This window comes from Cervus elaphus, chromosome 7, assembly GCF_910594005.1.
Source record: "Cervus elaphus chromosome 7, mCerEla1.1, whole genome shotgun sequence".
In the NCBI taxonomy this organism is placed as follows: Eukaryota; Metazoa; Chordata; class Mammalia; order Artiodactyla; family Cervidae; genus Cervus; species Cervus elaphus.
Window position 1 is genome coordinate 4,314,476 of NC_057821.1, and position 27,980 is coordinate 4,342,455.

General features: G+C 41.7%; 1 protein-coding gene across 3 annotated transcripts in view; it reads right to left on the minus strand.

Moving 5' to 3' along the window:
• Positions 1-27,980, minus strand: part of PRIM2 (DNA primase subunit 2) — a 308,888-nt gene that overhangs the window by 132,841 nt on the left and 148,067 nt on the right. The window lies entirely within an intron of this gene.

Here is a 27,980-nt window from a genome sequence, read left to right on the forward strand (position 1 = left end):
ACAGAAACTCTACAAGCCCAAAAGGAATGGCACGATATATTTCACGTGATGAAAGGGGAAAACGTGTACATCTACGTGGTAGAACACTCCACCCAGCAAAACTCTCGATCAGATTTAATGGAGAAATCAAAAGTCTTACAGACAAGCAACAGTTAGGAGAATTCAGTACCACTAAACCAGTTTTACAACAAACGCTAAAGGAACTACTCTAAACAGAAAACACAAGAGAAGGAAAAGACCTACAAAAAGTAAAGCCAAAACAATTAAGAAAATGGCAATAGCATCGTGCATATCGATAATTACCTTTAAATGTAAATAGATTAAGTGCACCAGCCAAAAGACATAGATTGGCTGGGTCGATACAAAAACCAGACCTATATATATGATGTCTAAAAGAGACCCACCTCAGACCTAGGGATACTTACAGACTGAAAGTATGGGGATAGGAGAACGTATTCCATGCAAACGGAATTCATGAGAAAGCTAGATTAACAATACTCATATAAGACAAAGTAGACTTTAAAACAAAGACTATTAGATGAAGGACACTACATAATGATCGAGGGTTCAATCCAAGAAGAAGATAGAACAGTTATAAACATACATGTACCAACACAGGAGCACCTCAATACATATGGCAAATACTAACAAAAAGAGCACACATCTCTGCATGTTAATGACATGAGGTAATAACACTATTCCAAAACTCTTTAGAGTGAAAGCCATCTGCTGACCTTTGGATGACAGAATGTAAACTTCATTTTAGGGACTGCTGTTTCCACTGTTTCTTCTGACAGTCCTCTCCAAGCCCAAGTAGCTACTACTACATCCGCTGGGCTACGAGGGGTCAAAAACTTGCAACTATGTAATCCCATTAATTGATGAAAATAAAAGAGTATCTAGGCTCATCTATGTCATATTTTAGATTCCACATATAACTATATTCTATATCCTATGATAAACCATAATGGAAAATATATTTTTTAAAAAAGCATGTATGTAAGTGAATCATTCTGCTATACAGCAGAATTTAATACAACACTGGAAATCAACTACACTTTAATTAAAAATTGATAACCATAACAAGTTTTATCTATATACTTTTCATGCTAAAGCTTTTCAAATTCCTGCTTTGAGCAAAACTAAATCTAAATCAAAAACTAATAAATCACAACTATCAGCCTTCCAAGAAAGCGATATACAATCATAACAAGATTTTCAGCATTAAGGACTTTCCTCTACAACCTGAAATGAGTATTTGTCTAGTTTACTAAATAGTTTTCAGTTTCTATGTATGTCTTAGCACTTTGTTTTGATAGAAAATACAATGGCATCCTTGACACACGAATCACCAACAATGAAAGGCAAAGATGATCTATCAGAGTCTACATCTGCAAGGCCTAAATGCAGGGTCTGTGTCAGGGCTGTTCCATGGGAATCATAAAAAATTTGGCATAACATGTATCTTATTATTACTGAGAGGTCAGAGGTGAGCTCTTAAGATGTCTTCTCATTAAAGATACATCTAGAACACTGAATTAATGCAAGGTTTATGCTGTTTTTTGGCAAGTATTATATACTACTGACTCTTACATAAATCTCATTACAAAGATGATTATCATTTAGTAAATCTTCCATTTTGCCATATATTTGGGTACGAGAAATAACGCGTTTTGCCAACTAATAATTCTCCTTTCAATGACATTAAATACCACACAGATTCAAAGGCACAGAAGGTAAAAGCAAGTCGGGAAGAACCTGGTCCACCTCGTCATCTCCTCCTGAGGAAGCAATCCCCCCAGCGGGTGCCCAGGTGAGGCCAGGACAGAAAGCTGTGGTCTGGTGAAGAAACAGCCCGTGTTGCTTATGGAGCAGTGCTAGAATTAGGGTGCTGGGGTAAACACTTGTTGAGATATTAATTAATGCTAACTTTTACAAGTTGCAGTTTCTGGTGGATAAGTTATTGAGAAAAGGAGTCCAAAATATTTGTCTTGAAACACATCTATCCCAAAGGGACATAACATTTTGAAAACACTGACACAAATAGCAATTAGATTAATCCACTTAAGAATGGAAAAGTCTGGCTATAGAACCTGCTGGGTTCTCAGATCTCTTCAAGAGTAAGGCAGAGAAAACAATGTCAAGATGTCTCACTGAAATTAGGTCAGCATGGAAAAGGTAACCTTTGGAATGATGATCCTGGAGGTAAGAACATGAGCATCTGTTACACCATTTTGCATACATTTGTGTGTGAAGCAGTTCAGGGAGGGAGGGCAGGCTGAGGGACTTTCTCCAAGGGAGAGGAATGTCTTGGAGGAGGGCCATCTGGAAGCCGAGGTCCAGAACACGGCAGCAGTAACAGAGAAAATGAGGAGGGTCCTCCACATAAGTTCACAGCCAGGGCAGGAGAGTCACGGAGCAGTCGGGGGATGGACTGTTTTGTAAACCGCAATATAGGGGCCCCAGGAGAGGAGAACACGCAGAGGCATGCTGAATTTGAGGTGCCTTTGAATATCCAAGAGGCAAGTGAACACATACCCATGAGAAGCTGTGAAGCGGAGGACGTCGATTTAGGCGCAAGCAGGGGGCACAGCTTGGACGGGCAGGGTTCCCCAGGGAGTGTGCATAAGGCAGGGACGTCACTGACAGTGCTGCTTAGCACTCAGGATTCATACCCGTTCACACGTAACAGAGAGACCAAAGTCAGGTAGTTTTTTTTTTTAACTTTTTATTTTTAATAGACTTTTTTTGGAGCAGTTTTAGGTCCAAAGCAAAATTGAGAGGAAGTACAAAACTTCCCATATACTCTCTGCCCCCATGCGCACAACCCCCCCCAACCACCACAAAAGTGGTATATTAGTAATTAGCCTCCAACTAATAAAAATGAAAAAAAAAAGTGGTGTATTTATTACAACTGATGAACCTACATGACACATCACCTTCACCCAAGAGTTCACCGAGGGTCACAGAGGCTCACTTCCGCTGCTGTGCGTTCGGTGGTTTGGACAAACACGTGATGACACTCACCCACCACTGCAGTGTCACACAAGGCAGCCTCGCTGCCCTAAACTCTGTACTCCTCGCACGCATCCTCTCCTCCCTCCTCAGGGCAACCACTGACCTTTTCCCTCTCCAGAGTTCTGCCTGTGCTAGAATGTCACACAGTTGGAAACGTGTACGAGACACAGCCTTTTCAGACTGGCTCCATGTGTTTCACAGCTTGACAGTTCATGTACTAGCTTACTTTACTTTTCCATTCCCCACCTGAAAGACATCTTGGTTGCTTCCAAGCTTTGGTAATTATGAATAAAGATGCAGGTTTTTGTGTGCATGTCAGGCTTCTAATAGGCAGTTTTTTTGTTTTTGTTTTGTTTTTTAATGAAAAACAAACAGGGGCACTTTCCAAAATGTCTCTTTGTCCTTCCCACTTTACACAGGGGCTGGGGTGTCTCCTCCTGCACTCCCTAACTCCCCGGGAGCATCAGGTCAGTATCAAGTGCACCAACCCTTCTCTACAATAAACTGAAGACACAGACTACACTCATGCATATATATTCTGAGAGACACACAATTCATGGTCAAGAAAACGATCTTTGAAACCGAAGGGCAACAATTTCTGTAAACCAAGACCTCAGAGTAACTGAGCTCCAGCTCCAGAGAGAACAGGATGTTCCACAGACCTCTCTCTTTCATTACTGGGATGGAGGCAGTCGTCAAGTAAAATTAACTCTTACAAGCAGCTGCTCGTTTAACTTCACTGACTTTAACAATGGAAAAACATGCATCTTTCTGAACTGTATTTTCTTATAATAGCAACAGATCCCAACTACAAATCCTAAACAGTGAGAATTCACATTCTTTTACTCCTGCAACCCAATCTGCTCCTTGGTTTCATGTTCAGACCCCCGTAGCGCTGGTTTTCCTCAAGCTTGGACACATCACCTCACTCATCTGCAGAGCAGAGCTGGTCTCATCTGTGCAATGCTTCAGCACAGAGACCATCCCCCCTCCGCTGCGCACAAACATGATTTCCAATACATGGCCCCTGAACACCAGCCAACAACCTTGTCAAACAAAATGCACAGATTCCACTCGAGCTGTAAGTATGCCCAAGCACTTTAGTTTCTAAAGAATATTAAACAGCGCAGAGTTAACAAGATATTTCCAGCTCAGGAGTCTGGATGATACGAAGAACTGAGAAAGCAAACCTGGGACCAGTACAAGCAGATATCCCAGGGCTGATTTCTGGTCATGAAGCCTACGGTGTAAAAAGAAGCTTGTTATTCAAAGGTTAAGCCAAGCATGTTACTGAGGCTCTACATCATTTAAAAATGTAAAACAATTGCTTGAGCAAGGAAAAAAGGAATGAAAAAGAGATATGTGGTGCTAAATGTACACGGATCGCTGAACTTTCTCCCTTAGAGTAAAACAACCATAAAAATCATTTTACTTCTAGAATACTCTCATAATTTGAGTACCAAGTTCTTAAGCTCCTATAGCAAGCAGTTTCACAGCGGGACTTCTCACAAGCAAATCGAAAACCTGACAAGTGGATTCAACACATTTTGTTATTCACATTGGCACCTGAGAGACTGAACTATCGACCTTTTTTTTGTCCTCCTAAAGGACTGACAGCTCTTTCGGGTGGGAATGAGCAGCAGCAACAAAGCTTGTATTCCTCGTGTCTTTCACACTCATAGAGCATTCTGCTAGGAGCCCCACCCAGATTCCAATCCTAGGGTTATTCCTCGCAAGGCACCAAAAGAATTTAAGAACTATTCAGCCAAAAGCACCAGGGAAACAGTGACCTTTATGCCTTAATCTTTTAGTCTCCTGTATTTATTTTAAAAATGTATCCCGCATTTGCACTTGATTTACTATTAAAGATGTTTATTTTCCTTACCACTGCGTGAACAGTACCACTGTGCTGTACATTCTCTATACATGCCTTAGGACATACAATCCCACGGACGTGGCCATCTGAGAGCTTTAGAAAACATACGACCACATCTTCAGTCCCACAGCCCCTGAGGACAGTCTCCGCTGGTACATTTGAGGTGGGGGTCTGGCTGTGGTGGTTCTGGCTCCTGCTACATCTCACTGGCCAGGGCCAGTGTCACTTCATGTAATATCACAACTACAGAGGGACAGACCAAACACTTGTTTCCACCATATATTTTTATATGCAAAGAGTCTAAACATCACTGAAATACCTAGATTTTTTCATTCACTTAATAAATTTGTGAGGCAATAACTGAAGTTCTAATGGTCCTTTCTCATTATTATTACAATTTCATTCATCGTTTTTGTATTCCAAAATCTCTCTACCATATTTACCTAAATTTACATTTGTCAACTTCTTATTTAATGTAAGAAGTATACTTATCCGGGTTTTCTGGAAGGAAAGTATTCCTTTTCTGCTTGTTGTAAACATGAATCTTGAGCAGAATCTTATTATGTGGAAGTTTCTCATAAAGCTTCCTAAATATCCACATAAATTCCACTATATGCACTGGAGTTGCCAAACATTTCTATAGGCTTCTAGTAAAGGTTTGAAGGACTGTCCAGGGAGAAGAGTGGTCTTCACACTTCATGTGTTTATCTTAAGTCCAAAATTCTTTAACTTCCTGCTGAGGCTATTTCCTGTTAGAAATATCAGGCTCTAGCTGCCTGTTAAACTGGCAATCTTAGCTCTTTTGTAAATATTACTAAGCAGTGTACCATTTCTAATGTTGAATACTTCAAATTAAACAACCTACTCTACCCTACACTTACATAAATTTATTTACTAAATAAATTAATCTGAATTTAATGTCAAAGTATCCACACTTATATTTAACTACCAAGTGTAGAGACAGGGCTTCACTCACAGCTCAATTGGTAAAGAATCCGCCTGCAGTGAAGGAGACCCCGGTTCAAATCCTGGGTTGGAAAGATCCACTGGAGAAGGCATAGGCTACCCACTCCAGTATTCTTGGGCTTCCTTTGTGGCTCAGCTGGTAAAGAATCTGCCTGCAATGTGAGAAACCTGGGTTCGATCGCTGGGTTGAGAGGATCCTCTGGAGATGGGAAAGGCTACCCAGTCCAGGGTTCTGGCCTGGAGAATTCCATGGACTATACAGTCCATGGGGTTGCAAAGAATCGGACACGACTGAGTGACTTTCACTCACTTAACCAAGTGTAGCGACACACAAAAGATATGTATGTGTCAGTCCTTTCAATTTTGTACAACTCATTTTCCCTTAATTTGGTCTTTCATGAGCGCTTGGATGTGGAGACGGGCCCAGAGGAGTGGACAGGGACGGTCATCACAGCCTCAGTGACAGGTACAGCTGTATGACAAAACACAGTTCAGGGCGTGCACTTAAGTCACTTAAAAATGACTCCTCTCCCGCCACGGCTGAACTTCGGTGCATGACGGACTCTGGGAAGGCATACATCGACCAGGAGGCTGACACCCAAGGCAGGAGGCGTCCATCACGGAGCAGCTGAGCGGCCTGCCCTGCGCACGCACCGTGATCCCCCTGCATCTCCACTGCAGCCTGTGTTCTCAGTCCAGAGCGCCTCCACACCTCACTCAGCTTGTTCTGAAACAACAAAGCTCTGCACCACTGTTGGTTTCATCCAGTTCAGCTGAAATGCAGACTATTTTCTCTATTCATGAAGTAGTCCTACAGTTTTCCTTTAAAAATAACTACAACTATCATATAGACTTTTGTTACTCTACTTAAAAATCTCTACACTTAAGCCCTTCTAAAAGGAGTGTCTTAAAATATTTGACCACTTTCAATAATGCTCAGACAAGCCATGTTTTGCCTCACCTTGTGATCATAAAATTTCTGATCACTATATTTAAAACAAATTAGAACAGGAAAATAAAATTTCCCTTACTAGGACATAAAAACCAATAACCACCACTCATGAGAAGTCAATAGAGAACTATAACATCTTTGCTGTGATAAGGACATTTAAACAACACCAACTGTACTTTCTACCTCAGCACTCCACCATCAGATAAGATGATTTTCAAAATAATTCACTATAAATTTGGAGACAAAACTCAGCACAACTGAAGAAGTATGAAGGAAAATGAAATAAACGTATTTTGAAGTGTTTCAACCAACATAGCAGAATTCCCCAAACCCTCTTTTCTTTCTTCCTTTTATTTTTCTTTTTTTTCCCAAAGTTAAGAATTATCCGAAGTAGTGACCTGGATGCCTGATATCTTCTCATTTCTAAATTCATAGAAGTTTCTAATAATATACAATCCCCTTAAGAACACCAACCTAAGCCCATGAATTTAATTTATTTAATACAAGCATAAAGTCATTCAAAGTTAATTTAGATAACCAGCATTAGGAAAAGATGACCTTTTCCTAAGAAAGGTCAAATTTTTTCTTACTCCTTATTTCCTTTCAGGCTATGACCTTTTCTATGATTTTAGTGTTAGAGACAGTAACTAGATTCTGTGGTAAAGAAGAGATGCTGGTCTGAAAATTTAAAGAATCCTTCCCTGCCTGCTTAGCTGGAAAAGGTTTTTAAAGAACCACGTGGCTGTTAATAACAAGTGCCTATTGTTCTGAGGGTCCAAAACTATGAGCTGCGTTTAAGTGACAGACGCCCCCCTGCAAGTTGTCTAGGACGTGGATGCCAGGCCACCCTGACACACATATTGGGATAACCTGCACCTTAATTCAGCCCAAAGCACCAAGGAATGAAATCAGGAAGGGGTAAAGTGAGCACGGGGCTTCTCGGGTGGCTCAGTGGTAAAGAATCAGCCTGCCAACCAGAAGACATGGGTTTGATCCCTGGGTTGGGAAGATTCCCCTGGAGAAGAAAATGGGCAACCCACTCCAGTATTCTTCCCTGGGAAATACCATGGACAAGAGGAGCCTGGCAGGCTATAGTCCACATGGTCACAAGAGTCAAACATAACTGAGCAAGCATGCAACAATGATAAAGTGAACGTGTATAAAGATCCATCTCCTAAAAGCAATCATTTTCACAGAGCATATTGTAAAACATCCTTTGACATCAGAACAGCTAGTTGAGACTTTAAAAGACCTTGACATACATGTGACCAACAGCTTTCCAATGACATTATTTCATACTTTCTGGCACCATCAGGTTGATAGTGTTTGATGGATAACCAGACAAGCAAAGGACAAGTCTGAGCAATAGCTATCCTTTATATCTGACATCTTCACGCTTTATTACATACCTTAGGAAAAGGAACAAAAACCTATAGGCAATGTTCCAAAAAAATCACACTACACACAGAAAGGCTCAAAGCAGTATTCTCCTGAAGCAATCTATTCTTAAGTAAAAATGCATTTTTGTTGCAGTTAGAGAGTCAAAACCAGTTACAAAACTGGTGTGAGGGAGAGCTTTGCATCTTACATTTCTAAGTTAAAGTTTACTTTTTCCAATAAAATATTCTGAATGAACAGCCACAAGATCCTCCAGACAAAGCACAGTTCACCAAATGCAAAGCTTGATTTTGTTCTGTTCTGCTATTTATGCCAGGCTTACATCTTCCCCTCAGTTTGATCATTTCAATCAAACGTAAATGAATATCAGGATGAGCTAACAAACTGTCCTACCAAGATGCTTCCACAGTGTTGGCATATGAACTACCACAGAGCTGACGAACTTAAAAGTCAATGACTGAAAAACACAAATATTTGTCTTACATCTTCACTGAGGTTAATTTTTTAAGTGACAATAACATTATGTAAAACTACTTTTTTTCACTAAAGATACATCATCGTAAAAGCATGGGCAATGAAGGACTTAAGGCAACTGGACCTTTGTGACAGGAGACTACAGTTTTTCACCAACTTTCCAGCTGGAAGTCAAAGACAGAGCCTCTGTGCCAGCAGAGAACCAAGAAGCTAGTTACGGCAGGAGCCAGTCTGGAAGGCAGGTCAGAATTCAGCTTTGTCCGTGATGCGCCTGAACTGCCTGCTAGGCGTTGAGTGTTTTAACATAACCTCTACCTGGAAGACCACAGCAATCGATTTCTTGCAATCTTAGTGCTCTGTTTTATCATCAGCTACAATTAACAGATGAAGTGTCACTTCCTATAGGACCACCAAGGCCTAAGATCCCTTAATACAACTGAAGCCTTGCAAGAAGCTCTGAAGTGACCCAACAATTCTTAGGATGCTGAACCATCCTTTCTGTAGGAATGCACAGACAGGATGGCAGGTACCAGCCACGTGTAGTATTAAGTTCGTGAAATGTGGCCAGTTCATATTAAGATGTACTGCAAACTATCCACCAAATTTTTAAAAATTAAAAGAATGTAAAATATCTCATTAAAAATTCTGTATATTGATAACATGCTGAATATTATATATATATATATATATATACAGGTTCAATAAAATATAGTAAAATTCATTTCAATCTTTTAAAACTTTTCTAGTATAGATCTCAGAAATTTTAAAATTACATTAAGTCACATTTTATTTCCTCTGGACAGAGATTTTCTGAACCAAAGGTGAATATGACTTCCTTCTGGTACCAATACAAGTGGTAATAATATGCTATTTAAGTAATTTAAATCTAGGAGCATGAAGAAGAGAAACTGCAAATCACCAGAGTCACACACAAACATCAGAAACAGAAAATCATCCATCTTACATCTGTGGCTGCCAAAACATGCTTCTAAAAAGTGCTATGCCCAACAGGAGATAAAGTAGAACTATACCCACCCCCCAAAAAGGTAAGAAGAAATGCATCTCTTTAATGAAAACAGCAGCAACTTTCCAAAGTATTTATATATTCATAAAATTATATACAGAAAGTCATTTCTTAAGCAGGAAGGTTATAGAGAAAATAGGTCCCTTATTACACTGAGAAATATTTTATCAAATGCAGTAAGAATTGATAAATTTATTTTCCAAGTTTTCAGTTATATATTCAGTTCAGTTCAGTTGCTCAGTTGTGTCTGACTCTTTGCAACCCCATGAACTGCAGCAGTCCAGGCCTCCCTGTCCATCACCAACTCCCAAAGTCCACCCAAACCCATGTCCATTGAGTCGGTGATGCCATCCAACCATCTCATCCTCTGCCGTCCCCTTCTCCTCCAGCCTTCAATCCTTCCCAGCATCAAGGTCTTTTCAAATGAGTCAGCTCTTCACATCAGGTGGCCAAAGTATTGGAGCTTCAGCTTCAACATCACTCCTTCCAATGAACACCCAGGACTGATCTCTTTTAGGATGGACTGGCTGGATCTCCCTGCAGTCCAAGGGACTCTCAAGAGTCTTCTCCAACACCACAGTTCAAAAGCATCAATTCTTCGGCGTTCAGCTTTCTTTATAGTCCAACTCTCACATCCATACCACTGACCACTGGAAAAACCATAGCCTTGACCTATATTATAGAGATGATTTCCCTCACCTCAAATACTCGCAATAACCAAGAACCTCAGGGATGAAAAAATAATCTAACTCATTTTAATTTGTGGATAATCTATTCTTTAGTTCCAAAGGTTTTAGCTTTCTTTGACTATGATAGTCTTAAATTTCACTCATCTACCAAGATATGCAGATGAAACAACCCTTATGGCAGAAAGCGAAGAGAAAGTAAAGAGCCTCGAGCCTCTTGATGAAGGTGAAAGAGGAGAGAGAAAAAGCTGGCTTAAAACTCGACATTCAAAAAACTAAGATCATGGCATCCGGTCCCATCACTTCATGGCAAAGAGATGGGGAAACAGTGGAAACAGTGTCAGACTTTATTTTCTTGGGCTCCAAAATCCTGCAGATGGTGACTGCAGCCATGAAATTAAAAGACGCTTGCTCCTTGGGAAAAAAGCTATGACCAACCTAGACAGCACAGTAAAAAGCAGACACAACACTTCGCCAACAAGTCTGTGTAGTCAAAGGTATGGTTTTTCCAGTAGTCATGTATGGATGTGAAAGTTGGACTATAAAGAAAGCTGAGCACTGAAGAATTGATGCCTTCAAACTGCGGCGCTGGAGAAGACTCTTGACAGTCCCCTGGACAGCAAGATCAAACAAGACAATCCTAAAGGAAATCAACCCTGAATACTCACTGGAAGAACTGATGCTGAAGATGAAGTTCCAATACTTTGGCTGAATACTGAAGTGAAGAGCTGACTTATTGGAAAAGATCCTGATGCTAAAGACTGAAGGCAGGAGGAGAAGGGGCAAGAGAGGATGAGATGGTTGGATGTCCTCACTGACTCAATGGACATGAGCTGGAGCAAGCTCTGGGAGTTGGTGATGGATAGGGAGGCTTGGTGTGCTGCAATCCATGGGGTCGCAAAGAGTCAGACATGACTGAGCGACTGAACAACCACCACCATCAAGATGTAGGTTTTTCTTATTTTTCCTCCTTGGTATTTTATTAGTTCTTCCAATCTGAAGTCTTTGTTTTCTTAATTCTGAATAACTAACCATCATTAGTTCTTCAAATATTCTTCTCTCTGCCAATTTCTCTTCTCCCTCTGAAGTCCTACTCTCTGAATATTGGCACCACTCTCTCTCCTCCATATTTCTTAGCTTATTTGCTATTTTCTCCCTGCTTTTCCTCTGCCTCCAGAATTCCTTAACATGACCTCCAAGTTCAATAATTTGCTTTTCACTTGTATCCATCTTGTTTATCTGATTTATTAAGTTCTGTAACTCCAACTATTGTGTCATATCTAGTATTTCCATCTTTTTCTTTCTGACTTCTTGTTTCTTCTGAATACTACTAAGTATGCTCCTTTATCACTGAGTATGTGCATTATGTTTATTATACATTATTAATTTTTCTATTCTAATGATCCTATTTCATGAGGCATATATCATTCAGTTTATGTTTTCACTAGTAGTTGTACTCTTCATGTGTCTAATTATTTTAACCTATGCAGTCATATTCACAAAGGGTATGAGCTAACAGATCTGGAAAGCTGTGGAAAACGGCCCAAATTCAAGTCCTATCCTTCCCTGTGAATTTGAAAAGGGGGGGGGGGGGGGGGGGATGAGGCACAGGCACTCTCGAGCACTTACTTCTGCTGACTAGATGGGTCTGGCCTTTGAGCTCTGAGAGCAGCAGCAATGGGAGAAGGTAGTCCCCACACAGTCCTCAGGCCCTGGGAAGAGAGAGTGCCCCCTCTTCTCCACTCTTCCCCCCAGCAGGACTCCTGTGCTGTCCTGACAGGGCCTGCCCGCATCAATTTCTGCAGCAGTCAAAACAGGCGATCATTATTTCAAGCCAAAGGAGAAAGATCAAAAAGAAAACTTAAGAGGAAAAATCTTAAAACAATGGACCTTCTCCTGAGTCCTCAGGCCTATAGCTAAGACTGAACCACCTACACACACACCAACCCACAACAGCCTCACCACCCCTGGAGTTTCCAGAACTATTTTAGTTATTTTCTGAGATCCAGGCTTTCCTCTTACATCTGCAGTGTCTCCATGGTTAGTTTGGGGAAAGGAGCCAACAGCCCTCATCACCTCTCCATCCTGACAGAGTGTCAAGTAACTTAGCAAAGCAACAGGCTCCCTGTGCTACAGTTTAGGAAAATGGTAACATATAGAAAACAGGGTTATCTGCAAGGATAACTGATGACACTGAGTACAAATAAAGCAGGACATGCTCACTTAAAAATACAAATAAACCTCTAATACAATTGTCAGACCAATGCCAACAATTGAGAGTAACTCTTAAAACAGAGCCAGACTCTCTGACACATCCCACCCCAAGATGCCTCTGGCACAACACAAGCATCACAGGGACGCCCGCAGCCCTGGCGCAAGTCTCAGGCCAGAGCATCTCCTTACGAGGACACACGCTCTCCCGGCCTGGGACGCTCACTCTTCTCTTGGGAGCTCTCCCTGCTCGAGGTCTGGCGTGTACTTTTTCATTCTGCATAAACCTCTGAGAGTGGCAGCTGGCCAAGCCCACTGCCACAGCTGCCGCGGGCAGGGAGGGGATGGGTCCTCAGCCTACAGCGCAGAGGGACGTCAACAGACCACCCCCTGCAACCCCACTAACCAGGCCCATCTACTGCTGAAGCTGACCCTGGCCTGCCTCTTCTCCCCAGGAGCGAATGCTATTTCACCCCGGTTTGAGAGTCGTGCCTTCTGCGGTGACCTCAGCACCTACAGGCCAGTGGGTTGCCCTCCTAGGTCACGCGTGTGCTCCCCTCCCAAGGTGGGGGCTCCTCCTCTGTGATGCTGACACGTGGTACTTGCTTCAAGTAAAAACACATTCTCAAAATCATAGATTTTTCCATGAAAGTCCAGATGACTTGAACCAACATGTTACTTTTGAGTTAATCACAGTTTTTGCTTTAAAAGGCAGTCCTGAAACCTAAAGCAGAAATCCTAGCATTTACTTGGAACCACTGCCCCTGCTCACACTACACTGAAGATGATGGAGATGGGGCCCTGGAGGAGGCGGAGAGACAGGGAAGGCTGCTGAGCCACCAGATCCCAAACATCACCACCAGCAGCACCTCATCACTGGCCTCTGTCCTAGCGGTCCCAGCCTTGGGTCACACGCTAGGACTTTAACGTGTGGGAGGCTGAAGGGGGAATCAGCCAGGAGAAACACTGTTATGAACAATGCCTATCTGAACTTCAAGTTACCCAAGCCTGGAGTAGGTATTTAATTCCTTAAGACTTAAATTTTGTCATCTGTAAAGTGACGGGACTACTTCCTATTTCACATGGCTACTCTAAGAACTAAAAATAATAAATGAAGGAAACTTACAGATTTATAATATAGTATATACTTGTAATATAACATAGTATGCTATATACAATACATTGAGCAAACATGCACTGTGCAAAACAACAGGGTCCATGCTGAGAGCGAGCACTAGCTGCCGCTGGTACTAACCACTACTACAGCTACCGCCTCACATTACTATTACTTCTATTATTTCAATCATACTGTCTGAGCTTCAGTCAGAATTAACACGCTTACTCTTGAGGCAATTATGCTAAGAATACATTTACTGATTTCTCAAGTTATTTCAATTTCCAATGGATCCAATCTATTTCTTAAAAAAATCCAAAAATCTATTATTACATGATTTTAGTAAAATGCCACCTCCACAAAATATCTGCTTCTCATTTTACTTCTAAATACAATGTTTACAGTATAAACTCAGCCCCAAGCATGATACACATTTCTACTACAATATTACCCCAAAAGTAGACAATTCTTTAAAAATAAATATATATACATTAATACAGACACCTTGAATCACATTAGGTTATATCTCTTTTATAGTAGTTTCCACCTTCTTGTCCATCTTTACTATATGAACATTTCAAAGAAGAGGGCAAACTTGAATACACTGATTCAAAACCAAATTGCATGCTTTTCCCAATTAAAATTTAACATTAAGCTGATTGGAAGGCATTTTTTTGTTGTCACTTTCTAGCAGAATTGTTAGAACTTCACTAGGGATCTTTTGTTTTTCTGATGCAACAGTGAATAAACATTCAATAGCTAAATAAATGTCACAAAACGAACATTAAATGCCTTTGCCACTCAATGAACTGAGTCATTGGAAAAGACCTTGATACTGAGAAAGACTGAGGGCAGGAGGAGAAGGGGATGACAGAGGATGAGATGGTTGGATGGCAGCACCGACTCAATGGACATGAGTTTGAGCAAGCTGTGGGAGCTGGTGAGGGACAGGGAGGCCTGGTGTGCTGTGGTCCATGGGGTCGCAGAGTCAAACACAACTGAGCGACTGAACTGAACTGAAACAAGTTTTTCTGAAATGCTTTACTTTAGGATTATGAGTAAAACCCCTATGCTTCTAACTAGAAGAAATTATCTTCTGTGTGAGGGGAAGAGGAGATTATGGCTTCAGCAACTGTTAAATGAGTAACCAACCACAGAAATACCTGTTAAGTGTCTCTCAATTTTGAGGCACTTTCCCATGACACTCACCTCCCCTGGTGAAACACCACTGGTGTTCCGGTATGCTCCAAGATCTCGTTTCTGACATGCAGGCGAGTCCCTCAGCATGCACCTGGACTGGCTGAGTTATGAAGATGACACCCATGCTGGGCCAGGTGGCCGCATCAGGGACACTGGGCCACAGCAGGAACGTGTCCCAGGCGCGCAGTGCCCTTTAAAGGGGAAGCCGAGTCAAGGCTCTGCTCAGGCCAGGTCTGAGAACAGGAGGCTTCAGGAACCTGCCCTCCTGCTCCCTGCCTACCCCACCCCCCCATCTCACTCACCTCCTGCCTATGCCCCCCTCTGCCATGCCAGGAATCAGCTAAATACAGGTCTGTTCTGCTTTTCCCTTAAGTAACTCTCAAGTGACCCCTCCCTGTCTTCAAGACACCGTCCTCCCCCTCGAGCCTGGTTTGCCTCTCTCGCTTCTCTGGCCACATCCCTCACCCTCCCTGAACCCCAGCCCTCAGCAGCAGTCAGGGTCCCGGAGCTCCGCACCTCTGCCCTCTGGACTCCACATCCCACCCCGTCCATTCCTGTGAGCCTCCAGGGAACATCTCCCATCCATCCCAGTCAAAACCTCCCGCGCATGTATGCTTTCCTATTGCTCTCCCTCTCCTGGAGTTCAGGCTTCTTGATACAGACCAGGCCGTGTTCGTCTCTGCCCCCATAAATGCAGCAAAGAGTTTACACTCAATAAAAACTCTGTCAAACGAATGAACTAGCCTTGACATGTAAGGAAGATGCCCTACCTGTGGTAAGCACTCATTAAACACCTACCAAATAAATGAATAAGTAGATAATACTCTAGCTACTAATCATCTGTGGACCACTACGGACATTCCCACTTCCTATAACTTAAGAGTTCTCAAAATACAGATTAAGTTTTTCTTATCTTCTACTCTGCCTTGGAGACCTAAAACTCAAAGAACAATAAAATAATATACGTACTAGCCCTTTCCATCAAGCAATATCCACTCAGATCTGATGTTAAAGGTCACAAACATCAAACACTGAACTAATTCACAGGACCTGTCTCTGTCCACCTACATGAGCAGAACTCTCAGAGACAAGGAACAGACGCCAAACTCTAACCACCCAAGGAGGAAAACAGCAACTGTGAAAGGGGTCCAGGTTGGAGCGACTCAGAGACGCTCAGGAAGAGCTACAGCCAACAGGGCCGCGGCAGGCCTCACAGAACACAGGCCAGCTCCCCATCAGCTCCGTCCACAGAAAGACATCCTGGATTAACTACCAAGGCCAAATGAATATGAAGCTGTGATTTCCTGGCCTATGTGACAGGGTCATAGAACCTGGGCCTCCATTTGTGGGTTTTTATCCCTCTACTCATCACCCTACCCAGTTAAACCACTAGTCAAACGTTTCCAAACACCGGCTCTATAGTAACTGTCTTTACAACTTCACTGGCAAGGATCCACCCCCTCATCACTATTCGGTCACTGTTCTGGGTGCTAAGGACAGAATACTGAACCAAGCAAAGCCCCTGCCCCCGGTGGTGGAGACAGTCAACATAAAGTTTAAGGTCAAGACAACTGAGTGTGATAATGACAATGCAAAGAAAGAGGCTGATGAGGACAGCTCAGAAGGGCCCAGCCACTGAAGGGAGGAAAGCTTCTCTGAGAATAGAACACCTGCAGAATGAGACATAAACACAGTGAAAGCCCAGACCATCTCAGCAACTGGGGGAAGAGACTCCAGAATGAGGGGAAAACAATGCCTAAAGTCCAAATGAGAACCAAATGCTGGACATGAGTGGCCTCAGGAAAGAAGAGAAAGGATGGCCTGAAACAAGGACAGGATGGACTGGCTGGCAAAGGAGCTGGCAAGAGAAAGGGTCTCACAAACAACCCTCAGCAGACTTTCTCACTCAGCAGACATCGCACTTTCGGACCAGGGTTAAGAGTCGGATTCTTTACCCTGTCGGTGGTAAGGAGCCATGTGAGTGTCTCCTCATCCCAAACCAACTGCTTTACTTAAGACTTGCACCTACACCTTCTACTCTAGAATAACAAGAACAGCAAAACAACCACAACAGTTAATCACTCCGTAATCCCTACAACAATCCCTCCCTCCATTGTTGACTTCCTAAACATCTGTGTAAATACTATAATGCATCAGATTTTTGAACCTGTTATAAAAAGAGTTTGTACAATCATCCAAGGGAGAAATATGATTTTAATTTTCCATATTCTAAAGCTTTTAAACCTATAAAACTCAAAGTCAAAATATTGTTTGTGATCAAGCAGAATGAAGTAAATAAATTTTAACTATTAATAGCAACCAACAATCACAGGACCGAGTATTTGAAACAGCATGGGGTACTATTAAATCGGTAAATAAAATGATACAAGGCCTAGTACTATTCAGAACTACTTAGTCACTTAAGCATCAAACTCAGGCCACTTCATTTATTTACCTTTTTTTAAACTAGTTCTACATCACTATTAAATTTTCTTCTTGTGCCTTTGCTCCATGTAGACCAATACTGGCTCACACTGCATTGCATGTTATGTAACATTTCAAAGAAAATAAATATTCCACTTCACAGCAAAGGTACTTCTGCTGGGTGAAACCCCAAGCCTCACGGACAGGTGATGCTGTTATCTCCAGCAAGCGAGAGCATGCCCAATCAAAAGCCAGACATGCAACACCACAAATGGAACATCTTCACTGTTCCCATTTCTTCTTGCAGTCTGCTCCTCCTCTTGCTTTCCAGGCCCACAGAATGTCAACATCTGCACTGATTTCACTGTCATTAGCAACACTGCCTTTCCCCAGCAATCCTGTCCTCTACACAGCATCACCAGGATATTCTAGCTTCTGGTCTAACAGTCATCAAATTTGGTTTTGGTGGGGTTTTTTTAAGCTTTAGATCATATGTGATAAGTTTTCATGTTTGCCATAATACTTTTACTAAATATAATTTCTAAGGTAGTTCATAAGACAGAGGTAGATACGCGTATGTCCCTTTTAAAACCGGCCCAGAGAGAGGATTATAAGACATACTGTTTATGCTGCTGGCATTTCTCTTTGCTGCTGCTGCTGTTTAAACTTTCTGATGAAAGACTGTGTTGTGCTCATATCCTAAGGCTTTAATCAAAGCCATGGTTTACAAAATAAGTAATCTGGAATCATCCAAAATATCCTGTAAAAGAAAATCTACTTTCCTAACAGGATCGAGGAGGCCTCTGACACTGGTGCTCGGTCTCCCTGCTCACATCCTGTTCCTTCCTCCATGGTCCAGGGGTGAGGGGTTTAGTCTCCTGGGTACAGACGACACCTCCTCCGTCCCTGACGCTCTCCCTCGGCTGCCCTCTCGCCTGGCTTCTTCCTTTCCAGTACCCTTGCTTTGCAGCTTTGAGATGATCTGCTGTCACCTGCATCTTACATCATTCATGGTTCTATTGGTTCCTCTATTCTCTTCATATATGCATGCTTATTCCAGTGTTAAAAAAAAAAAATCCCCAAACTTCCTGCTGACACGTACATGTAAGTCTCTCCAGCTCAGGCATCTGCACATCCCACTGGACTGCAGGGGCTCCTACACCCTTCCTCCAGCCGCCTCTTCCTCCACCTTCTGTGGGACAGGACCCTGCTGGCCACCAATATCTACTAAACTGGTCCCTCCAAGGTTTCTTTTGCTTGCTATTGCCCATCTCCAAGCAAAAGGTGAAGTATCATCTCTCTATATTCCATCTTCAAATAGTTCAAGCCCAAACCTTTCTCTAAGCTGCAGACTCAGATTTACAACTTCCTTCTGGACACTTCCACCCAAAGACTCCAGATACACTTAAAATTTGAAACCAAATTAGTCACTGTCTCAAAACCAAAAAGAAAATTCTGAATTTACTTTTGTCAAAAGTACCCCAAACTTTCATCACCTAACACCAATACCCAAGTTTTCATCACACTTTTTCTCTCCATGGTCTTCCCAGTCCATGTCCACACAGATATCCCCACCACCCCTCTCTGCTAGACTGAATCTATGATGACAACTCTCAGCCCACAAGTTCTCTCCACATGGATCACCTGCCTGACTCGCTCCTTCCACCCCATCGGCAGCTAAGGAAACCCTGCTCATGCCTCAAGGCTCATGCAAGGAGAGACCTTCTGAACGCCTGTCCTGCCTCCCTCAACCAGGTATCAACTCCCCTTCCGCTGAATGCCACCAATGACTATTTCTAGAATGGAAATCCACATTCAGCCTGATAATACAGTCCTTTGCTTTGCTTTTTGTCACACTACATGGCCTCCATATTCATGGCTACATTACTCATCTTTTTATCTTGTCTAGCATTTAGCTGCTGACCTTGCAGATGGTTGACAATACACATTGGCTGGATTTCCAACAGACTAAGTGTTCTTAAAATCTTAAACACACATGCACACACACACACTTAAATACGCTACCAGGTCTCTACCTACAACTCCTGTAGTCATCTAAGCACCATTATGAGGACTCTGGTGACCTCAAATGTCACATTAAATGTCACACGTATATGGAATATTCTATCTAGCTGTGACAGAAAAGATAATTAAAAAAAAAAAGTTCCTTTCCCTGCACGATACTAATAAGAACATTTTAAATTATGCTTAATCTAATGCTTAAGATTTCTATCTTTTAGAAATCTCCAAAGAAGAGCTGCAAATTATCTCCTACTCAGACAGGCAAAATCATTAGTTTTCTCATACTCAAGATAAGACCTGAGAAACAAGATGAATTATGAAAAGGGTATGAATAAAAGCAGTCAATGTATAACTTTCCAATTCCTGTTCTTCTTCAAAGAACTATTTTAAGTATTGATTTTTTTGAGCAGTTCACAAATACATCAATCAAGTAACTATGGTCAATCAAGCAACTTCAAATATGTTTTATACACACACACACACATATGTAAGTGAGTAATACTCACTCAGCAATATCCAACTCTGCCATCCCAAGAACTGTAGCCTACCAGGCTCCTCTGTCCACAGGATTCTCCAGGCAAGTGTGTTGCCATTTTCCTTCTTTTATTTATATATATATATATATATATATATATATATATATATACACACACACACACACATATATGCATATATTTTTTTTCAAGAAAATTAGAGATACCAAGGGAACATTTCATGCAAAGATGGGCTCAATAAAGAACAGAAATGGTATGGACCTAACACAAGCAGAAGATATTAAGAAGAGGTGGCAAGAATACACAGAACTATACAAAAAAGATCTTCATGACCCAGATAATCATGATGGTATGATCATCCACCTAGAGCCAGACATCCTGGAATGCAAAGTCAAGTGGGCCTTAGGAAGCATCACTACGAACAAAGCTAGTAGAGGTGATGGAATTCCAGTTGAGCTATTTCAAATCCTAAAAGATGATGTTGTTAAAGCACTCCACTCAATATGCCAGCAAATTTGGAAAACTCAATAGTGGCCACAGGACTGGAAAAGGTTAGTTTTCATTCCATATCTCAAAAAAAGGCAATGCCAAAAATGTCCAAACTACTGCACAATTGCACTCATCTCATACTTATCAAAACAATGCTCAAAATTCTCCAAGCCAGGCTTCAACAGTACGTGAAACATGAACTTCCAGATGTTCAAGCTGGATTTGGAAAAGACAGAGGAACCAGAGATGAAATTGCCAACATCTGTTGGATCACAGAAAAAGCAAGAGAGTTCCAGAATAACATCTATTTCTGCTTTATTGACTATGCCAAAGCCTTTGACTGTGTGGATCACAACAAACTGTAAAATTCTGAAAAAAGAGATGGGAATACCAGACCACTTGACCTGCCTCTTGAGAAATCTGTATGCAGGTCAGGAAGCAACAGTTAGAACTGGACATGGAACAACAGACTGGTTCCAAATTGGGAAAGGAGTATATCAAGGCTGTATATTGTCACCCTGCTTATTTAACTTATATGCAGAGTACATCATGAGAAATGCTGGACTGAATGAACCACAAGCTGGAATCAAGATTGCCAGGAGAAATATCAATAACCTCAGATATGCAAATGACATCAGCCTTATGGCAGAAAGCGAAGAAGAACTAAAGAGCCTCTTGATGAAAGTGAAAGAGGAAAGTGAAAAAGTTGGCTTAAATCTCAACATTCAGAAAACTAAGATCATGGCATCTGGTCTCATCACTTCATGGCAAATAGATGGGGAAACAGTGGAAACAGTGACAGACATTAGTTTTGGGGGCTCCAAAATCACTGCAGATGGTGATTGCAGCCATGAAATTAAAAGACACTTGCTCCGTGGAAGAATAGTTATGACCAACCTAGACAGCATATTAAAAGCAGAGACAATACTTTGCCAACAAAGGTCTGTCTAGTCAAAGCTATGGTTTTTCCAGTAGTCATGTATGGATGTGAGAGTTGGACTATAAAAAAAGCTGAGCGCTGAAGAATTGATGCTTTTGAACTGTGGTGTTGGAGAAGACTCTTGAGAGTCCCTTGGACTGCAATGAGATCCAACCAGTCCAACCTAAAGGAAATCAGTCCTAAATATTCATTGGAAGGACTGATGCTGAAGCTGAAACTCCAATACTTTGGCCACCTGATACAAAGAACTGACTCATTTGAAAAGACCCTGATGATGGGAAAGATTGAAGGCGGGAGGAGAAGGGGACAACAGAGGATGAGATGGTTGGATGCCATCACCAACTCAATGGACATGAGTTTGAGTAAACTCCGGGAGTTGGTTTTGGACAGGGAGGCCTGGCATGCTGCAGTCCATGGGGCTGCAAAGAGTCTGACATGACTGAGCAACTGAACTGAACTGATACATATATATATATGTATATATTTATCTGTGTATATATACACACTCATATATGTATTAGAAAGATGACCATTTAATGCTCAGAATTAGAAACTAACCCTCAAATAAATCAGATGATCTATTCTTTCCCATTCCTTCCAGTTTTATTGAGACATAGTTGACACACAGCACTGTACAGCTTTAGAGTATGCAGCGTAATGACCTGACTTACAGACATCATGAAATGACGACCGCAGTAAGTTTAGTGAACATCCATCCTCTCACATAGAAACAAAAATAAAATCAAAAACATGTTTTTCTTATAGTGGGAACTCAGGATTTACTCTCTTAACAACTTTCATATATAAGGTACAGCAGTGTTACTTATATTTATCATATGGTATATTATATTCCTAGTTGTTATTTATCTTACAGCTGGAAGTTCATACCTCTTAACCACCTTATTTAATGCCCCCTTCTCCCTACCTCCTGCATCTGATAGCCACAAATCTCATCTCCTTTTCCTATGAGTTTGCTTGTTTATTTGAAGTATAATTGGCCTACAACACTAGTTCCTGTTACACAATATAGTTACAGGTGTATCTATATATCATAAAATCAATGCTCTATTCTTAATGCATGCACTTTCTTCCCATTTTCAGCCTAGCTGCTAAAATTTAGATAACATGTTTTAACCTAGAATGCAGTTTTACTGAGTCTCTTCACTCTCCAGGAGAGTCCATGAGAGAGCCACAGAACAGTGACACCGTATCACAGCTGAGAGCCCAGCCAAAGGAACGGTCAGATGGTATTGCTAACTAACCTTCAAACTCAGGTCTGTCCAACCTCAGGGCAGATACAAATTTCAACACACACACCCCCCCCCCCACACACACACACACACCAAAGTTAAGAAAAGATACATTCTCACAATGGAAGAATTAAATATTAGTGGAGTCATGTTAATCTGCTTTTTGTATATCAAGAAATATACAAATATATACCCCTTGTTTGCTCAATTTGTTACAACAAACATACAGTATTTCATAATTTAAGAAAAAGAATTTAACAGGAAAGTTACAATACAAAGCAGTATGATGGTGGTGGGGAACACAGATAAGTATGCGTGACCTCTGGCAAGTTGCTTAGCCTCTCTGAGCCTCAATTCTTTTTTGTTGCTGTTTATTTTTTAATTTCAGGATAACTGCTTTATAAGGTTGTGCTGTCTTGTGCCATACAACAATGTGAATCAGTCACAATTTTATATATACATATATATATGTGTGTGTGTATATATATACACACACACATACCCTCCCTCTGAGTCTCAGTTCTTAATCTGTAAAGTTAGAAACCCCTACACCTCATAGACTGTGGTTATATTGAAATATGCAGATTATCTGGCTTACAATAAACACCAGCACCAACCATTATTGTCATTTTACAGTTGGTTATTATTTATATAATCAGTTCACACACTATCTATTTATTATGGCCATGCGTGACAAATACTATGCTATCTATTATAAAATGTAAATAGCTTCCAGCTTCAGTGGGGTGTATGATACTTATTATAAAAATATTGCTTATAACACATATACACACTAACTACTGTTTTATGCTGACCTCTTCCACAGAAGCTATTATCTGTCTCTAAACAAATACATCTATCTTCAGTTGAGCTTCCAATCCCCTCTTGCCATTCACTTGCACTATGACACTTTCCTATTATTCCACCCTTAAAAGCTGACAGATACAGATAGTTGCTGCTTAACCAAATATCTACGGCTATTACTGCTACCATTAGTAGAATGTAGTATAAAAAAACTCTTTAAAAGTTTTTTAAACAAACACTATACAAATGGAAAGCATTTGTTTCCTCTCAAAAGTGGAAGAAAGGCTATTTTCTATGGATGTCAAGTCCTAAAGAACATTCTTGATATCTGATGCTGTTAATTTTATAATGTCCTTATACTACTTTTAAACAAACATATAGGGTCCAAAGTATAAGCACTACTATTCGTAACAGCTAACATTATCATCTTCAAAAACCAGGAATTAAATTTCACAAAATTCTTAAAATACAACTCATTCACAAAGTTAGTAATAAGATCTTTACCCAGTTTCTCATAAATTATAAAGTTTTAAATAATACATTATTTAAACTATATGATATTTAAATCAGTGAATGAAGATGGCATACAGAATTTTTAGCAAAGAGCAGTGTATGCCAACTTTTTCACTCTCCTCTTTCACTTTCATCAAGAGGCTTTTTAGTTCCTCTTCACTTTCTGCCATAAGGGTGGTGTCATCTGCATATCTGAGGTTATTGGTATTTCTCCCTGCAATCTTGATTCCAGCTTGTGCTTCTTCCAGCCCAGTGTTTCTCATGAAGTATTCTGCATATAAGTTAAATAAGCAGGGTGACAATATACAGCCTTGACGTACCCCTTTTCCTATTTGGAACCAGTCAGTTGTTCCATGTCCAGTCTAACTGTTGCTTCCTGACCTGCATACAGGTTTCTCAAGAGGCAGGTCAAGTGGTCTGGTATTCCTAATAGCCCTTAGCTCTCTGTTAATATAGTTCTGTTTTGATAGTACTTTTTTCTTCTAGAGAGTACTTTCCCTCTCATATCTTGAAACCATCAATCACTTCTATTAAATATATCTGTATAATTTGATCTGTCTTTAAATTTCTAGTCTTTCTAAATTTCTAATCTTTCTAAATGTCTCTAAATTTCTAGTCTAGTTCCACTGTTGTACATTTCTACTGTGACATCCTGCTCACATCTCAGACTTGACATCCTGCTCATATCTCAGCCCTAACAGATTTTGCTGTGTCACTCCCCTACTTTTGAATTTTGTAGTCACTCAGGCTCAAACCTTGAAGATAGGTTTATTATCCATTTTAGTTCTCTTTAACAGCATGAGCAATATCTTCTTAATCTTTGTATCTACAGCACCTTGCACAGCAGGCAGTAAATAATTGTTTAAAAAAGAAAGAACTGACTAATCTGAGTAAACTAAACAATGAAGATGGAGTTAAGAAAGGACTGGAGTAGGTTGCCATTTCCTACTCCAGAGGAAAAAAAAAAAAAGAGCAGTGTATGTACACAGCTGTGCATTCATCTTCCACAGCTGATGACACCACATTACAAATACAGGGACTGTGGTGTGGTAAATATTTTATATCACATAATATTATATAACAGTAACAAACAGGAAAGGATGACATGCAGCTAGGACATCTAACTGAAGCAAATGAATGCACCTTAAAGCATCCTAAAGAGATTTTCTCTTGTGGACTGGAGTTCATTCAAGTGCTACGACTGGTATTTATGCAACGCTTATCAGAATACGCAGAAGCTATGAGGTCTCTCATCCATTAAACCTTCCTTTAGCCTGAATTCCAGCAGAACTAAGTAGGACATTATCATTGTGCAATTTTAATGACCGAGTGTACCATTTCTGAATAACACAATAGTCTGTTTTTAGATCCATTATGACCCATGACCTTCAAGATTCTAATATTTTAATATTTTTAAACTGAAAAAGATTCCAAAACAACTCAGCCTCATATTCTAATATTTCAATTCAAGGCGGGGGTGGCGCAGGTGCGGGACGGATAAAGTTGTTGAAGAGAGCTCCCACCCAGGACCCAAAGCACTGGTAGGGATAGGCAAGGCCGAGAGGCCAGAACTCGCAGCCAACACCACACACAGAGACACAGTGCTTCCCTCCCCTGAACGGGACGTACTGCACAGGTCACCACATCATGCCTTCCTTGTGTCTCCATGTGTATGTGGTACAAACCCAGCCCAGGCCTGCGCACTCAGTAAACGCTGGGCGGGTGCCTCACTCCGTTTCAGCCGGGTGAGCACGCAGGTGGGCATCCTCACGGGAGTGACTGGAGGTCCAGCCCAGCTGCAATGTCAGGACAAGGCTGGGACCGGGGACGGGGTGGGGGCGGAAGTCAGAACCCCGGCCCCAGGCTGCGTGTCCCCACAGTCACTCAGAAACCGCTCAGGCGCGGTCTGGGATGTCACTGGGCAACGAGAACGGACCTAGTGTGAGCGCTGCTGCACAAGAGAGCCCTGCACAAATCCCACACGCGGCATGACTGTTCACACCAGCACCCAGAGCTGGTGCGGAGAGCAGCAAGGAGACAGGGGACGGAGCAACGGAAAAGCTCTAAGACTGACCAAGCTGATGGTCGCAGAGCTTTATGATCTATCAAAAATCAACGATTTTTACACCTCATATTGAGTGAGCCATGTAGTATGTGAAGTATATCTCAGAATGAGTGTTAGGGAAAAAAACAGAACACAGTAACCACACAGCATTCAGGCCGATAAGGGAACCATCATAACCACCCTCCACGGCCCTTCTGAAGGACCTTCCCCCCTCTACGAGTCCAGAGCGAGCCTGCATCCCCAGAGCCTCATCCAGCAGGTGGGAAGAGAGGAGCCAGAGCAGAAGGCGCCTGGGGCTCGGGGCGCACTGGGGGTGCAGAGCGAGGAGGAGAAGCTTGGCTCTCCCCTGCCCCCCGCCTTCCTCCTGCCTACAAACCAAGGACAGAACAAACGGAACAGCGTGCGCTCCCCCTGAAGTCAGTGTGAGGCTCAACAGCGGGTGTGCAGAGGGCGCAAGCGGGGCTTCTGACCACCTGCCACCACCGCTGCCTGACCCTGAGAGTATCCTCCCCTCAGAACCGCCTGCAGCATCACTGCGACCACCGGACACCACTGAGTTATCACCACACACGGCCAAACAAGAGACGCCACAGCGGTCACAAACACTAACCCTGTTTTCAAATTCAAGATGAATCTGTACTTACTACATCTTTCTTTCTTATAAAAAGGGTGGATAATACTTATAAATTCCTCAGGTATGTGAAATCTGAACAAAATGAAGTTTAATTAGTAATTTGCAAAAAAAAAAAAAAAATGTACAGAAAAACACTGTAAATCCTTATTTTAAAGCTTTTCTAGATCAAAATGTAATCTTAAATATTCACAGAGGAAAAAAACCAGTAAAGCCTCACTGAGAAGAAACAGGTCCTTGACAGAGTAGAAACCAGGTGAATTTAGCAAAGAAATTTTTAATTAGACATTCTTCATATGGGGGAAAAAAGGGCAAAGTTACAAAAAATTAAGGGAGTGGCCAGAGAAATGCCTGTCTCTGAAAAGAATCTGACCATCACAGAAGCCCAAGAGGAAAGAACACAGCCAGATTCTGTTCATTTGCTCTGCTTAATTATACCTTATACTTCCATGAAGCCAAAACAAAGGAAAAGAGAAAAACTAACTTTTCAAGTGAAAAGTCACCAAATAGGCCTGAACAGAAACGTGTTTTCATTCTGGGGTACACATTAGATTCAACAAGGAGCCTTTTAAAAAATGAAGAACAGAGGAACAGATAAAGAAGATGTGGTACATATATACAGTGGAATATTACTCAGGCATAATAAAGCACAAAACTGTGCCACCTGCAGATATGTGGAAGGACCTAGAGACGGTCATACATAGTGAGGTAAGTCAGAAAGAGAGAAACAAATACTGTATATTAGCACATTTATATGGAATAGAAAATTGGTACAGATGAACCTACTTGCAAAGCAGAAACAGACACAGAGATGGAGAGAACAAACATATGAATACCCAGTGGGTGTGGGGGAGGTGGTATAAACTGGGAGACCGTGACTGACATATATACACTATTGACACTGTATAAAAGACAGCTCCATCACCAGTGAGAACCTACCACAGCACGGGAACTCTGTCAAGGCTCTGTGGTGACCTGTGGGAAAGAATTCCAAAAACGAGGGGCCATGTGTATACATACTGCTGATTCACTTCGCTGTACAGTACAGACTAACACAATAGTATAAAGCAACTATACTCCAACAAAAGTCATTTTTGAAAAGTCCCGGCCTGGTATCTAGAGCTCTAGGTGGGGAGGGCGGGTTTTGGTAAAGCCCCAGGTCAACGTGATGCTCAGCCGGGTGAGGACCACCGAGCCCTGCCTGGTGCACCACAGCTAAGCCTGCATGGTGCCCGCAGGGCGGCAGCCGCTGGCGGGCAAACACATGTGACTGATGCTCTGCAGTTTCCCATCCTCCCTGAGGTGCGGGCTGCCCCTCATCACCAGAGCAGCCTCTCCTCCAGGTACCTCATCACTCTACAACGCGAACTGGCTTCCCAGATGTACATTTAAGGCCAACTGAGAAGTCCTAACTGTGCCAAGCACCCCT